The following is a 15,743-nucleotide window of genomic DNA, read 5'->3' as shown; positions in this document are numbered from 1 at the left end:
CAATTTTATGATGTTTCCAATCTTTATTTGTATTTCTTCTCATGCATAAAACATTTTTTGATATTTCTTCATGTTTTATTTTTTTATATTACAATTTCAGTAAAAAATCCATATTACAACAAATTACAAAAGTTTAACTAATAATGACAGTATTCAATATTATTATGAACTTTTTAGTACCTAATTTAAGCATATAAGGAACGCGGCAATACATTTTACAATAAAACAAACTTATCGTTTTATGTGCTTGTGCATGTTTTATATAAAAGCAGACAAGGCTTGTCAGGCTCAATTGCGTCTGAAAATTCATGCTACAAAAAATAAATGGTACTAAGCAGTGACAAATATGTATTGATGTGCGGGTAACAGAATACTTCCCTCGGATTTAAGGGCATAACACTAGACACACAAAGGAAACACAATTATTTTTTTATACTGTATTAAATCATCCTGTTCAAAATTCAAGTCTCTAATTTGTCACAAAGTTACAGTAGTTTAAAATCGACACGTCATATATAATTACATACAAGCAAGGAAATTACTATCGCAAAGTATACGAATATCGCATTGCCGATTAAGATAAAATGTTCCAAGTTACGATGAAACCAACCAATCCATCAATATAACTTAATAACATGTGTGTTTGACTTACTGAAAGATTTCATATACTAATCGGCATAGTACTTTTTTTAGTAACTAATTTGTGATTCATCATCTTCTTCCTTAAAATAAATTTATATATATATATATATATATAATTTCAATAAACAATAAACATTGAATCGCAAAAAGTACTTGCTCCGCCGGGAGTCGAACCCGGATCTCTCACTTGCCGGGTGAATGTGCTACCATTACACCACAGAGCGCTTACTTTTTCCGATTCAATTATTTTGTATTTGGCCGTATCTGTCACATATGCGTTTAAATAAGCAAACTAACATATGACCGGAAGACTAAACACCTGTCAAACGACTTTTTTTTATTTACATTAAATTGTATAAATGGCAATAGCCTTATTTAATTTCAATAAACGTTGAATTATGCATCACTAGACCAAGCGCCAAAACCCAACATTTCAGAAATCAATGCTTAAGTTTAAACTATTCTCATAAATCAAGGATGCCACTTACATGATTTGTAATTTTTTCAGTAAATAGACATTAGGTTTTATTAGGTACAGGTTTTAATCTGTTTATTATATTAATAATCAAGTAAATAAATAAAAATGGCGCTTGGTCTAGTTTTGCTTAACCGATTTCTGTCTTAATGCAGTTTTACAAATCTAAACCAACTAACGTTTCCTTTATGGAAAGGTAAATAAAATAAGATTTTTAGCTTTATATAATATATTTTACACCAAAATACAAAATGCTGTATGTTTGTAGTTAAATAAAATCACCCTGAAAAATTATTTTCAGTTTCTTATAATTTAAATAGAAAATAGTAGAACAATGTAACAGTAACCACCAAAAATTTCTATTCTTATTCTTCGATTTCTAAGTCTAAAGGACCGTTGAAGCCTTCGGTGTCATCTTCAACTGCAGAGTTTGCAAAGAGAATTAGGTAAACAGCTCTTGCATCATTAGGAATGAACTTCATTAAGGATTTTAATGAAATCATATCTGTTTTCCTTGCTGTTGGGACACCTTCTGACGATTCTCAATGAACATATTTTTCTTTTTTTAATGATTACGGTTACTCTCATCAACGCAGTTGTTTAAAAAAAACATCCAGACAGTCACATGTACTGCAAGTGTCCTTTTTTCCGCGTTTTCCGCTTTAAATTAAATTTAGTAAGAAAAATATGTCTGTAAAAAGAAAGTGATATTGGATTTTCTACCTCTTCTGCGTTATAAAGCTCATTCATTTTTACAAGCGGCTTGTCTGGACTGAAAAACTCACGCTCTGTACAACTTCTACTGCAGTGAGATTTGAACTTGGGAAATTTCATTATATGTTCAATGACTTCCTGAACTCGACATTTTTCAATTTTGTTGTGTCCTCCTGTAATACAACGCAAATCTCGTACCCCCCCGGGTCGTTTAAGTGCCTTTAAAGCTGTGTTTATTTTACAGCTTGAAATTCTAAAAGATTGCAAAAGGAATGCATAATTTCATAACTTAGAAACTTCTATAATACAAATAATAGGAGAAATAACTGGCTCAAGGAAAAACAGCCGTCTGTTTTTGTTACAAACAATCGCAAGCATCTAACTGACCAAGCGACAACAATGACTCAGGTGAGTTTTGCATAACAAGACCAAACTCCAGCTGGTGGCGCTTGGTCTACTGATGCAAATTATCTATTGAGTTTTTACTTTTGGTCTAGTAATGCAAAATGCGTAATGCTGTATTTAAGGTTTGGCTCGTGGTCAATTTTTAATTATTATGAACACTGTTGCTAGGAAATGAGTGAGTATTTTTTGTACAGTAGAGTAAATTTTCCCCCACCAGAATGCGCCTCTACCTCAAATTTTAAGAAATGGCACTTGGTCTAGTGATGCATAATACTGTTAATATATCTCAATTATATATATAATATATATATAATATATATATATATATATATATATATATATATATATATAATAGTTTTCTCTGCCATGCAACTATTACAACCTTTATCAGTCTAAAAAATTAAATAGCATTCTATCTGTTTTATCTTTTAAACTAAGTACAACAAATTATATTTATTCCCATTATATTTTTATTAAGAAATAAACGCCTGTTCTTATGTGAACTAATTTTTAAAACAAACCAGTTTATTGAAGCTTGCTTGCTTACCGAATTTCCCTTCCGTAAACTTTTGCCAATGCTCAGCAAAAACCCATGAAAGGTACAGACATGAAATTCTGTACTATTCACTCTGTGTATTATTCACTCTATAAGCACACTACCTGGTTTTCCTTGAAATTCACTGGGGAGTATTCCTAAGAAACAAATAAATTGTCTGCCGCTCTAATTTTGGTGAAGTTCAAAATATGATGGTATCGAACGTTTTGAATATACTAAACGATAATTTGGTCCCAGATAATATCTGTATAATATTCTTTCAATTACTTACAAACAACCGTCAAATACTTAAATAATAATTATATAACCACCAGACAACAAGTACAGGGACAGAAATTTGACAATATATTGATATTTATATTTTTAATTAACATTTATTTCACATATTTGCACGCCTTATAGTAGTGTGTAGGTATCCAACAATTGTCGAAAAGTTTTGAGAATAAAATAAAAAGCCATTAGTAATAATGAATAATAGTATTATTAAAAATCTGACAGCATTGCAGCACTATGACTAGTAACACTATTTTGTATAGTAAACTCTATATGGATGTAAGACGAATTCATTTTTGTAACATAGTTTTAATTTTAGATTTAACCTCAGTTAAGGTATCAGATATTTGGCCACCAGATAACTAGTGTGCCCACAAGTTGTGCCTGCTGCGGTTGCCTTTATATGTGCGGGTCAGCTGCCGCCCGACGCGTTACCTTGAGTTATTTACAGCCATCCAATTATATTAGTTTGTCACTTTGTTCTTGGTAGGAAATCCCACCGACAATAGACAGACCCCGCAGTTTTCCACGAATCTAATAAGGAAATATTGCAAAACACTTGGGAAATCCATTGTCAAAAGTGAATTTTTAGCAGATAACTACATCGTCTCTTTTGTAAATATTATATGTTGGAGTTTGTCTTTCAGGCATTAACTAAATTTGTTTTAATATTTTAGCAATCAGTTTTTACCGAAATTATTAAATTTAGAGATATAGTGATTAAAAAATCAGTAGCACGTTTCGAGATCTGTAGTCTGATCTCTTCTTCAGGTAAACAAACTAGCACATAATAAAAATCTATGTTAAAATAAACAAATCTTGCCAGAGCGTTAAAACACGCATAAGTCAGGAATCACAACCACCACGTTGTGTGTCAACTTCACAATTTTTAAAACATCCACTCAATAAAAAAACATTTTTTACCCGCGTCTTAACAAATAATGTTCTATTGAATAACGTAGCCTATATGTTATAGGCATATCATAGTTATATAGCAAAATATTCACTCCTGATATTAAGTTATAGCCTTTAGAAAATATTAGATTCTATTAGCCCATTTAAGAATAATTCAACTTTAAGTTTACATAGCAATGTTATGGAGACCTAAAGTCAGAAAATGAATAGTTTTTAAATAACAATGAAGTACACAATTTTATATACACCAATCCAAATTGTTTGAATGAATAGCTTCACCAATTTCAGTCACACTTATTTCAGAAATACTAAAACGACGGTATTATTATTGGGACAAACATATGATACAATATGATAGAGTCTTATAAGAATATTAAACTTCTATTAGATAGTTTATTTGCCAAAAGTTTAAAAACGTAAAGGCCGCTACACACGTTCAATTCGGCTTGTCAGTTCGGCTTGTCAGTTTGGCTTGTCAATTCTAACTGACGCAGCAATCACATACACACGTTCAGTTTTGGCTTGTCAGTTCGATCTGGTTAATTAACTCCAAAATTTTGTTGTGCTTGTGTTTCGGAAATTGCAAGTTAAATAATGTTTTCGGACGATGAATTATTACTAATATATGGTGCAGTGGCTTGTGTAATTGTGAAAAGAAGAAAGCGTCAACTCAAGCGGAATCAGTGGACTAAAGACTGGCTTTTAAATCGAGCCCAGTACTCCCATGTTAACCTTTTAAAAGAACTTCGGTTTCACCCCAAAGATTGGCATAATTATTTGCGGATGAACGAAGAAACATTCTTTTCCCCTAAACAACTCTATGAACTGAAGAACTCCTTCCTCCAAGAACTCATTGCACTAACAACACAGTGTAATATAAATAAAAAAAAAAATTTTTTCAAAGTCTGCTGTCACTTGGAAAAGGGCTATAAATTTTACTGACTACGGACACAGCAGCAAACACGCGGACAGTTGCTAAACAGACGCCTGTCACTGGTGCGCAAGCGCAGACAGTTGATTTGAGGAACTGAACTGACGCTCCCATACACACGATCAGTTCGGCTTGCCGTCAAGCCGATGTGTCAAGCCGAAATGATGAATTTCCATCATGCCATCAGTTCAAATTTCTGGCTTGAGCTCACATCGTTTGAACAAACTTTTGCATACACACAGTCAATTCGGCTTGTCAGTTCGGCTTGTTCACATCGAATTGACAAGCCGATTTGAACGTGTGTAGGCCGCTTTAAGGCCGCTACACACGTTCAATTCGGCTTGTCAGTTCGGCTTGTCAATTCTAACTGACGCAGCAATCACATACACACGTTCAGTTTGGCTTGTCAGTTCGATCTGGTTAATTAACTCCCAAAATTTTGTTGTGCTTGTGTTTCGGAAATTGCAAGTTAAATAATGTTTTCGGTCGATGAGTTATTACTAATATATGGTGCAGTGGCTTGTGTAATTGTGAAAAGAAGAAAGCGTCAACTCAAGCGGGATCAGTGGACTGGCTTTGAAAACAAGCCCAGTACTCCCATGTTAACCTTTTAAAAGAACTTCGGTTTCACCCCAAAGATTGACATAATTATTTGCGGATGAACGAAGAAACATTATTTTCCCCTAAACAACTTTATGAACTGAAGAAGGAAATCCTTACTCCAAGAACTCATTGCACTGACAACACAGTGTAATGTAAATAAAAAAAAACTACTTTTTCAAAGTCTGCTGTCACTTGGAAAAGGGCTATAAATTTCACTGACTACGGACACAGCAGCAAACACGCGGGACAGTTGCTAAACAGACGCCTGTCACTGGTGCGCATGCGCAGACAGTTGATTTGAGGAACTGAACTGACGCTCCCATACACACAGTCAATTCGGCTTGTTCACATCGAATTGACAAGCCGATTTGAACGTGTGTAGGCCGCTTTAGCACCGTCATTAGTTACGGCCAGTAGTCGCTTGGTTAGTATTGTTATAATAGTAGGTCTTCGTCTTCTATAAGGATACCCTGAATCATGAACTGACTTAACCACTATCTGTTAAGCACGATTTTATGACGAAACTATGATTCTTAAATAATCTTATGAGTAAAAATTAATCACAAATTGTGTTGCTAGGTCGTACTTTTTAGAACGACTAAACATATTTGCCCACTTCTTTTTGTAAAATATTCATATCAGTCCGAGGAAGGTTTATATGAAGAGAAAGATTAGAAACTTTACCAAAATATTTTTGAACTTTAGACACATGTTATTACTTATGTATCATAATACAATATTAAGTAACATAAAAATCTGTTGACACTTTCAAATACAGTCCCACTAATTGTCCGAAACGTCTCTTTACGTTTAAAATTGAGTAATTATTACGAATACAGTACTTCGCTAGAAGTATAATTAAGATATAAAATAAAACGCTAATGTCTAAATTTTTCTCCAGATTTGCTACTTAATAAAAAATATTAAATATACGGTGCTTGATCAGTAGTGTAATGCAGATAGTACATACAAAGTTCACTTCTACTACAGTTGCACCAGTGACGAATTTAATATATCTAGTTCATTGGAGTATGGTTTAACCCTTAATAGAAAACTAACTTTGATGGACAAAGCTGTGGATGTTTTTACGTACTATACTCCAAACTGGCGTGCTTCCTTCACATTGAGATATGGCATTTTAAAAGTTGTTTAAGTATAAAACAAAGGGAAATCACACTAACAAGGCTCAACGATCCCTTTTTCCCCGACTATTGTCAGTAAACATCAGACTTCTATAACGCAAAACCTTATAAACGGTTACTTGGGAGTATTGCAAGAACTTAACCGGGATTGCCCTCTCATGCGGGAATTAGATAGGAAGTGGGAGGATTACCCAACCTTCTCAATCCTATCCATATATATATTTATATGCATTAATTTATTTATATATTTTATCAAAACAACAAACAACAAATCAACCAGGCAAATTCATTTTTGTAACATAGTTTTAATTTTAGATTTAACCTCAGTTAAGGTATCAGATATTTGGCCACCAGATAACTAGTGTGCCCACAAGTTGTGCCTGCTGCGGTTGCCTTTATATGTGCGGGTCAGCTGCCGCCCGACGCGTTATCTTGAGTTATTTACAGCCATCCAATTATATTAGTTTGTGACTTTGTACTTGGTAGGAAATCCCACCGACACTAGACAGACCCGGGACATTTCCCACTCTATTGGGAGTTTAAACATAACGCATTACTTTTCAGAAGTTTATTTCTGCCAGATACCTACATCCTCTTTTCTCTAAATATTATGAGTTGCAGTTTATCTTTCAGGTATAAACTAAATTTGTTTGAAAATTTCAGTAATTAACAGAAATAATTTAATTTAGAGATTTAATAATACAAAAATCTGTTACACTACGTTTCGAGATATGCAATCTGATCTCTTCTTCAGGTAAACAACTAACCTAACACAAAATTAAAACCTGCGTTAAAATAAACGAATCATACCAGAGCGTTGTGGCACGCATAAAAATACAACCGCGATTTTGCGCGTCATCGTTAATAACTCTTAAAATAATAGTGAATCTTAGAATTAGGACTTACTAATAATTTATCCAGAAGTGCTGATGATATGCAGATGGAAGTGCTACTCATTCTTGTTTACTATTAAAAATGTGGATAGTTAAAATTGAAACACAGAACATAAATATTCACACTCCTTACATTAACAACACTATATATAAAATTAAATAGAATTATTTAACGAGGAAAAATAACACATCTACTAACAACCACTCCGCACAACTGCTGAAGGATGACTGTGGCTTTGGCACGAGCTCCTCCCGTTTGTCTTCAATGGGGTGATCGTGACAGGCGGAGAGAAAGAGTGGGGGCAGAGCCGAGCAGTACCGATAAATCCCGAACATTCCTGACAAACCCTGTACATGCGGCTGATAGCGACCTCAGTTCGGAACGGTTCTGATTTCTATTATCTTACGAATTAATGAGTCGTTTTATATCCGAATTAATGAGTCGTTTTATATCCGAATTAATGAGTCGTTTTATATCCGAATTAATGAGTCGTTTTATATCCGAACATATCTGCAAAACATAGAAATTATATCGAATTAATTATATTAATATTGAACTTTCTTTATAACTCCAAAGATACTTTACAAAATGTGAGATGGTGCACAACGAATAAAATGTCATAATCTAGAATAGAATAGAAAAATTATTTATTTTCTTGAAAATATGTACAATAGTAAAATTATATAAACATCATTTATACCTTAAGCACAAACACAAACATTGCTCCTTAGTTGTAGACACAATTGACATGAGAATAAAAATAAAACAATGTTACTTTTTATTAAAGAAATATGAACATGTCTTTTTTTATTTTAATACAGCTAGGGTACATCAATAAACAAAATTCAAGAAAACAAAATAGGACCTCAAAAGGCAAGGAACTGCCTGTGTAGAGGCTCCAACTTTCTTAGAAAAACAAAAGAAAACAACACTCAAGCAAATGAAATTAACAAATAAATTCAAATACGATAAATCTACCCATTTAAACTAAGCTTTAATAAAACAAATTTGAATAAAAAACACATTATATAATTTTCAAAGTCTAAAGCTAATTCAGTATACATAAAATGCCATAAATATAAATTATAACCATATCCAGTTATCGAGAAATAAGCTATAGACTTGAAATTGTGCATGCAACTTCGACCAAGCCTGATAAGTGTCATTTTGTGTCGTCTGGCGTACGCGATTATAATGCTGATCTGATCTATAGTACATGGAAATTATCGAATAATTTCTAACTAATAGTAATGTAACCTACAAATTATATTTATTTGATTAAGGCAGTTGGAAAATGCAATGAACCAAATATAATGTTACGAAACAATTTTATTGGTTTACATTTTAATACGAAAGATGCAATTAAAAAACTCAACATAATTGTTGATTTTGTGTTTGGAGACCCTGAAGATAAATTCTTTAACTACTATGCTAAGTAGGGCTCTTTTTAATCCTCCTGGATGTTTAATCCACCCTCGAATGTTTTATAGCTACGCCACTGAATGTAACGAAGTTACTTTGTTACATTAGACTTCCTTACGTCTTTTTTGGTATTTCGATACTCCGTTGTATTGGTTTATTTGTATGTAGACAAGAGTAATTGCCTGCCATTAATTACGTTGTAAAAGTCACGGTTCAATGAAATAAATTTAATTGCGCTGCATCCTGCAGCATCCAGCTTTGAAAATGTAATATATATATTACATTTATACATATACATATTACACCACCAGGCTCTATTAAATTCAGAGGAGTACAGAGCGAGAACGCGCGGACTGCTTATTCCACTATTCTAATACGCGGGCTATCTCTAGTTGGCAGGAGGGGCCCCTCCATCCCCACTTTTTCTCTCCGCCTGTCACGATCACCCCATTGAAGACAAACGGGAGGAGCTCGTTGGCTTTGGCTGCCGCTGGTCGGTGCTCCAGCTACCTGGAAGGGTGCCCCATGTATTCAGTGCCAAGGGGTTACTGCCCTATTCCGGGAAATGTGCAGTAGAAAGCTGACTTATGTCGGCAGGACGTCTTAGAGGATTAGAGTGACAAACTAACGAAATTGGATGGTTGTAAATATATCAAAGCGACGCGCCGTCTACGTGTGTAAGAGGGGCTTGGCAGGTACAGTACGCGCGCTGAAGGTTCGGCTCCGAGTTAACCGAGCGCACTTTGGCGGGGGACGGGTGGATTGCACGATATAACAACTGTTCTGCAGATATCCGCCAATGTTTGGCCCGCTGCAGTCTGAATATATATTGTCCCTGTTCTCCCTCACAGTCGAGTATTCACTGTTGTTAGAAGTGGACAAGTGGTTTAAGTGCGTTATACACAATTCATTAGTTTAGTTAGTAGTGAGGTTAGTGAATTTTGGTAGTTGTAGGGCGTTACAAATTATTTAATATTATCCTTGCTAATAAGGTTATATTACAAGTTTTAGTAATTTTGTTTTGATTCATCATCTCAGTCGGTATAATGGCCCGATACGTTTCCAACGTGGCTCGAGGAAAAACTACGAGAAGCCAGGCTCGAGAAATATGGGGGGTTAGTGAGTTCATGGCAAATGAGTCTATCTAATGATGAACGAATCCCTATAAATAAATGTTTAGAAAGAACTGCAGCGGCTTGTGGTGTTTCAAAGGCACTGATTAAGGAGATTCGCCGTGAAAAAATGGATTCTTCCACTGAAGGGGAGTGTTCGTTCACTACCCCTAAAAATACAAAATAAAAAGGAAAATAGTAGAACTAGACGACTTTGATAAATGTGTTGTTCGAAGAACCGTCCATGAATTTTATAAAACTGATAGTTGCCTGCCAACTCTTTATTGTTAAAAACAAGCTTAATGAAAAAATTAACTATGAAGGGGGTTTAACTAGCCTCAGAAAAATATTAGCATCATTAGGATTTGTACAACCGTTGGCACCGTCATTAGTTACGGCCAGTAGTCGCTTGGTTAGAGTTGTTATAGTAATAGGTCTTCGTCTTCCATAAGGATACCCTGAATCGCGAACTGACTTAACCACTATCTGTTAAGCACGATTTTTATGACGAAACTATGATTCTTAAATATTCTTATGAGTAAAAACTCTTTGTAATTAAAAATTATTTTCTATTTTTTAGTTTGGGTAGCTATTAAAGCGTGTTTTTTTTTAAATTTTTTAAACTATTATTTATTTTTCATTTTTTAGTTCGATGTATTAGTTTCTTGTGGAAATGTGATATTTCTTACGAATCATTCCGCAATCTCATCATTTCATTTAAAGCTTCACTATTGCATGGGGTATTTCCTGTTAACTTAGAGCAAACAAGTTCTTCAATCCGAATACCGTCTAAAGATCTTACACGACTAAGTGCTACATAGGCTTGTCCAGCAGCAAACAATCGCGAGCCTAGATCAAGGATGTCGGGTTGGACAGGTTTTTGCCCGCTTGGTGGGTTTTCTGTCATCGGAGCCCCATTAAAGGTTCTGTCTTATTAATAGCTACCAACGGGGAAATAGCAACCTGCATCGCCTTGACTCCTCGAGGTTGCACTTAAGATGTCGGCTCTGATCCCTGGAGACTCGGAGCTTCGCAGTTCTCTTTAGAATAATTATTGTCGTAAAAATCAAATGCTGGCATCAAGTTACCAAGGAACTGTGGCTGTTTGAAACACCTTTGCCGGACTTGAGGGTTAGGTATTTGAAAGTATTTAATAAACGTAATGTTGGCTAGTATATATCATTTATCATTCTTGCTGACCTGTATTACAGCTATTACTTATTTGAGATACAGTATACTATTATAAAAATGTTACAACACCCTTAACTAAGTTCAATTTTTCGTATAGTAAATCATTTTATATTTTTATCATATAATTGCTATATTCTGATATATATATATGTCCGGGTTCGAGTCCCGGCGGAGCAAGTACTTTTTGCGATTCAAAGTACTTGCTCCGCCGGGACTCGAACCCGGATCTCTCACTTGCCGGGTGAATGTGCTAACATTACACCACAGAGCCCTCACTTTATATATATATATATATATATATATATAAAACATACATATACATAATAAAACTAATGGTTATTGTAGTTCAGACTTGAATATACCCATATTTTGGTACATTTATTATTTAATTTATTAGCTATACATCTTCGGTAGTGTGTAAAATAACTAAACTGTATTAATTGTTCAACTTTATTTTATAGTAAATTAAATTGCAAGAAAATGCAAGAAAAATTTGGAATATTGTTGAAATGGAATTAGTTAAAAAACACTTGTCTGATAAAAATACTATGTATGTTTCTGTAAAGCAACAACTCAAATTAGTATTATGTAATGTATACTAAACAAAGAACATGCATGGATCGTGTACTTAGAGATCTGGCAGAGACTGGATGACTACTATAATATTACTATATTAAGAGAGCAGTGGCGTAGCGAAGGGGGGGGGGTCCGAACCCCCCCGAAATTTTAAGACATATTAAAAAATAAAGCATGGATCAGGAGAAAAAAAGGAGAGTTATCATTTACTCTTGTCTACAAACATTAAATTGATTGATTTAATTGATTAGTGACTGTTGTTAAAAATATAATTGTCCTTTCGTTTAAATCATAAAGTATCAAACGATACTTTTGGGCTCGGCCTTTCGGATAGTGTAGTGTAATCACGGTATTGCTATAGAGCGCGGTCACGTGACGTTGCGAAGCAACCTAAATTGTAACACGGTGAACATTCGACCTCCAGCACTCGTTGTGTCAACAACTCCTGGAACAACATGAGTGACATCTTCAAGAAGATGGGACAGCGTGCCTTTGGAAGCGCCGGGCAGCCAGCTAATAGGCCTAGCTCTCCATCTGCCAGCTCGGCGCCTAAGAAGTCGCTGCTCCAGCAAAGGGCCTTTTTAAAGGCCACAACGTCACCACTGCTACTGTGACATATGACCAACCTACGGCTTCGGTTTCTACGCCCAGGATACCCTTGCTGTTCCTGGACAGTGTTCCGGACTGGCCTACCCACGCCAAGAAGTTGCGAGGAGTTGGCGCGGGACGGCCTGACGACAACATTCTGCGGTGCTCACTATCGCTTGAAAGTGACCACCGTGGAGCACTTCAAGGCAGTTCAGCGGTACCTATGTTCCAAGAAGCTGCCCTTCTGCACTCACAACCTTGGGCGTGAAAGATCGCTTAAGATTGTGATCAGCGGACTGCCCGACACCGATGATGTGGAGCTCTTCGATGTCTTAACTGACGAGGGCTTTGCCGTCGACGAGGTTGCACGACTTCGAACAGCCAGGGGACCTACCAGGAGCTGGCTGATCACGCTGACCAGGGACAGTGAGCGAGAGAACCCTGCCCCAGGCGGGCTTGACAAATCTACAACGTGACAAGCCTGCTCCATGTCAGGGTCTCAGTCACTGTCTACAAGAAGCCGGTCGGCCCGCCGCAGTGCTACTGGTGCCAAGGTTTTGGCCACGGCTCCGGCAACTGCGGGAGGCCGAGAAAATACGTCCGCTGCGGGGAAAATCATCTGAAGATGAACTGCCCCAAAGCCTCGACGGAGAAGAGTCACTGCTGCAATTGTGGGTGTCCAGCCTACAAGGAGGCCAGAGCGGCAGCTGTCCAGTTAGGCCGCAAGCCCGGCCAACCAAACCAGTGGCGAGGCGATCAACGGCCCAGCCGACCAGCGCGGGACGAGTCACCAGCGGACTCCGTATCGGAGAGTGAAGCTGAGGACGACATGCCGCAGAAGAAGAAGCGCCGGAGGAAACCCCAGAACCCAGCCAACCGACTTCCCCGCCCGCCGGCATCTGTGGCTGACCTTCCGGTCACGTAGAAACTAGAGTGGCCACATACACCAGCCACTCCGCCGCAACACACGGAGGCGCTAACAGCTGATGCAGCAGCAGAAGCAGCCGCCCCCGCCCAGCGCAGCCTACAAGCCGTCTTGAAATAGCTGCGCAGCCCCTGCCCCCACCCGGCTCTTCAATGAAGCAGTGGCCCTCAGTGGGGCACACCGACCAGCTGCTAGACTGCTGCAAGAGCAAATTGTTCCAGTTGACAGGCAAGTCATTGAGCTCAACTGCTCAGATACTGCCCACAGACCAGGAGGAGCGCTCAGAGGCCATCCTAGCGACCCGACTTGGACAGTTTAAATTAGCGACCACTTCGTTCAAATTCGTCTTGGAGACGTAAAATGGCTGCTTAGAATTAAGTCACGACGTTGATTTTAGTGTCATTAAACTGTAGACGTGTATATAATTTTCGAAAAAAATATAAAAAATCACTTTCGGTCGGAAAATACACTTTAAAAGCTCTACTGATAAGAAGTTCCGACTACTTTGGATTTCACTGACTGAGTTATTATTTCATTTTCCTTAGTATATTCCGATCGGAAGTGATATTTTGGTTTTTTTTTTTCTCGATAATTATATATTTATTAGTCGGCGTTGGATTAGTACCTAAAATCAATGTCCTAACAAAATTATAAATACCACTTTTACCTCAACCACTCAACCAGTGAAATCCAAAATCGTCAAAACTTGAATCTGTAGAGAGCTTTTCTTCGGTATTTACTGACCGGAAGTGATTTTTATTCGATAATTATATAGGTAGTCGAGTACAGTTTAAATGATAACAAAAAATCGTCATCCTAACTCAATCAAAAATACCACGTTTACCTCAATAACTGAAGTCCGAAGTAGTTGAAGTTCTAATCATTAAAGTTTTTCAGGTGTATTTTATTTCCGACCGAAAGTGATTGTTTGGATTTTTTTTCCGATAATTATATACTCGTCTACAGTATAACGATACAAACAATCGTCATTATAACTCATTCATAAATACCTCAATCAGTGAAATCCAAAGTAGCCGAACTTCTGATCAGTAGAGTTTTTTCCGGTGCATTTTCCGACCGTTAGTTTGATCTGTACCCGAGCAACGCTTGAAAATTGCCCTCCCTTTTTTAAAGGGTTTCGGCCATCAGTGGTCCAATGTCCCCGAAGGGGTATTTCATTTTTTCCACAGAATATAGTTGTGTCAATTATACGCTCGAGTGAAGCTCTGTTTTGTTATTTTTCTTTCTTATCCAGTGAATCCAACATCACTTTGGTGCCTTATACTCGGCCAGAATCGAACTTCGTAAAGTTTCTGTAGCTATACAAGAAAATTTGTGGTACTAGAGTTGCTGTGAGAGTTGAATTTGCCTATTACATCTTTCCACTTTCTATAAGGCGTAGTTACTAAAGCCCATATTTTTGGTATTTACCTTTTACCAGTGAACTCATTAGCAAATAACACACAAAACGTCCCCCGGATCTCCCGGTTTCAGACCCCCCCCCCCCCGAACGAAATTACTGGCTACGCTACATCCGTTTCGTTCAGTAATTACTGTAAGAGACTCAAGTACATCCGAGAATACCGAGACGAATGGAGACTTGAACGCTGGGTTAGCGCAGATCGCGCGCTAGCTCTATCACAGAGGATCTATAAAAGAATTTATTAATCCTGGCGGTCCTTATAAGGATAATGAAAATCTATGATCAAATTATTGCATTGTCATCGGTCCTTGATACGTATGCAAAGTTTCAAATTGATCAGACTTCTGGAAATTGGTGAAAATTATGCTCAAAGATACCATTACATAGATACAACCGAAGCTTATAATAAAAGCGTGTTAAAAACATGATAAAAATTAATCACAAATTGTGTTGCTAGGTGATAATCTTTAGAACGACTAAACCTACTTGGCTACTTCTTTTTGTAAAACATTCATTAAAATTCGAGCAAATTGTATAAGACGAGAAAGATTAGAAACGTTGCCAAAATATTTATGAATTCTAAACACATTTTATTACTTATGTATCATAATCCAAATTTAACTAACATTAAAAGCTGTCGACACTTTCAATTTAAGTTTTACAAATTGGCCGAAACATAATTTTTACATTTAATGTTGATTAATTATTACGAATACAGTACTTGATTAGAAGTGTAATTAAGATATCAAATAAAACGCTAATATCTAACTTCTACTCTAGTTTGCATCAGTGACGAATTTAATATGTCTAGTTTATTGGAATATGGTTTAAAACCTAATAGAAAACTAACTTTGACGGACAAACCTGTGGATGTTTTTACGTACTGTACTCCAAACAGGTGGACTTCCTTCACATTGTGATATGGCATTTTTAAAGTTGCTTAAATGTAAAAAAAA

The sequence above is a fragment of the Homalodisca vitripennis genome, chromosome 3 (genome assembly GCF_021130785.1).
Source record: "Homalodisca vitripennis isolate AUS2020 chromosome 3, UT_GWSS_2.1, whole genome shotgun sequence".
NCBI classification, from domain to species: Eukaryota; Metazoa; Arthropoda; class Insecta; order Hemiptera; family Cicadellidae; genus Homalodisca; species Homalodisca vitripennis.
This window is presented reverse-complemented; position numbering follows the sequence as displayed.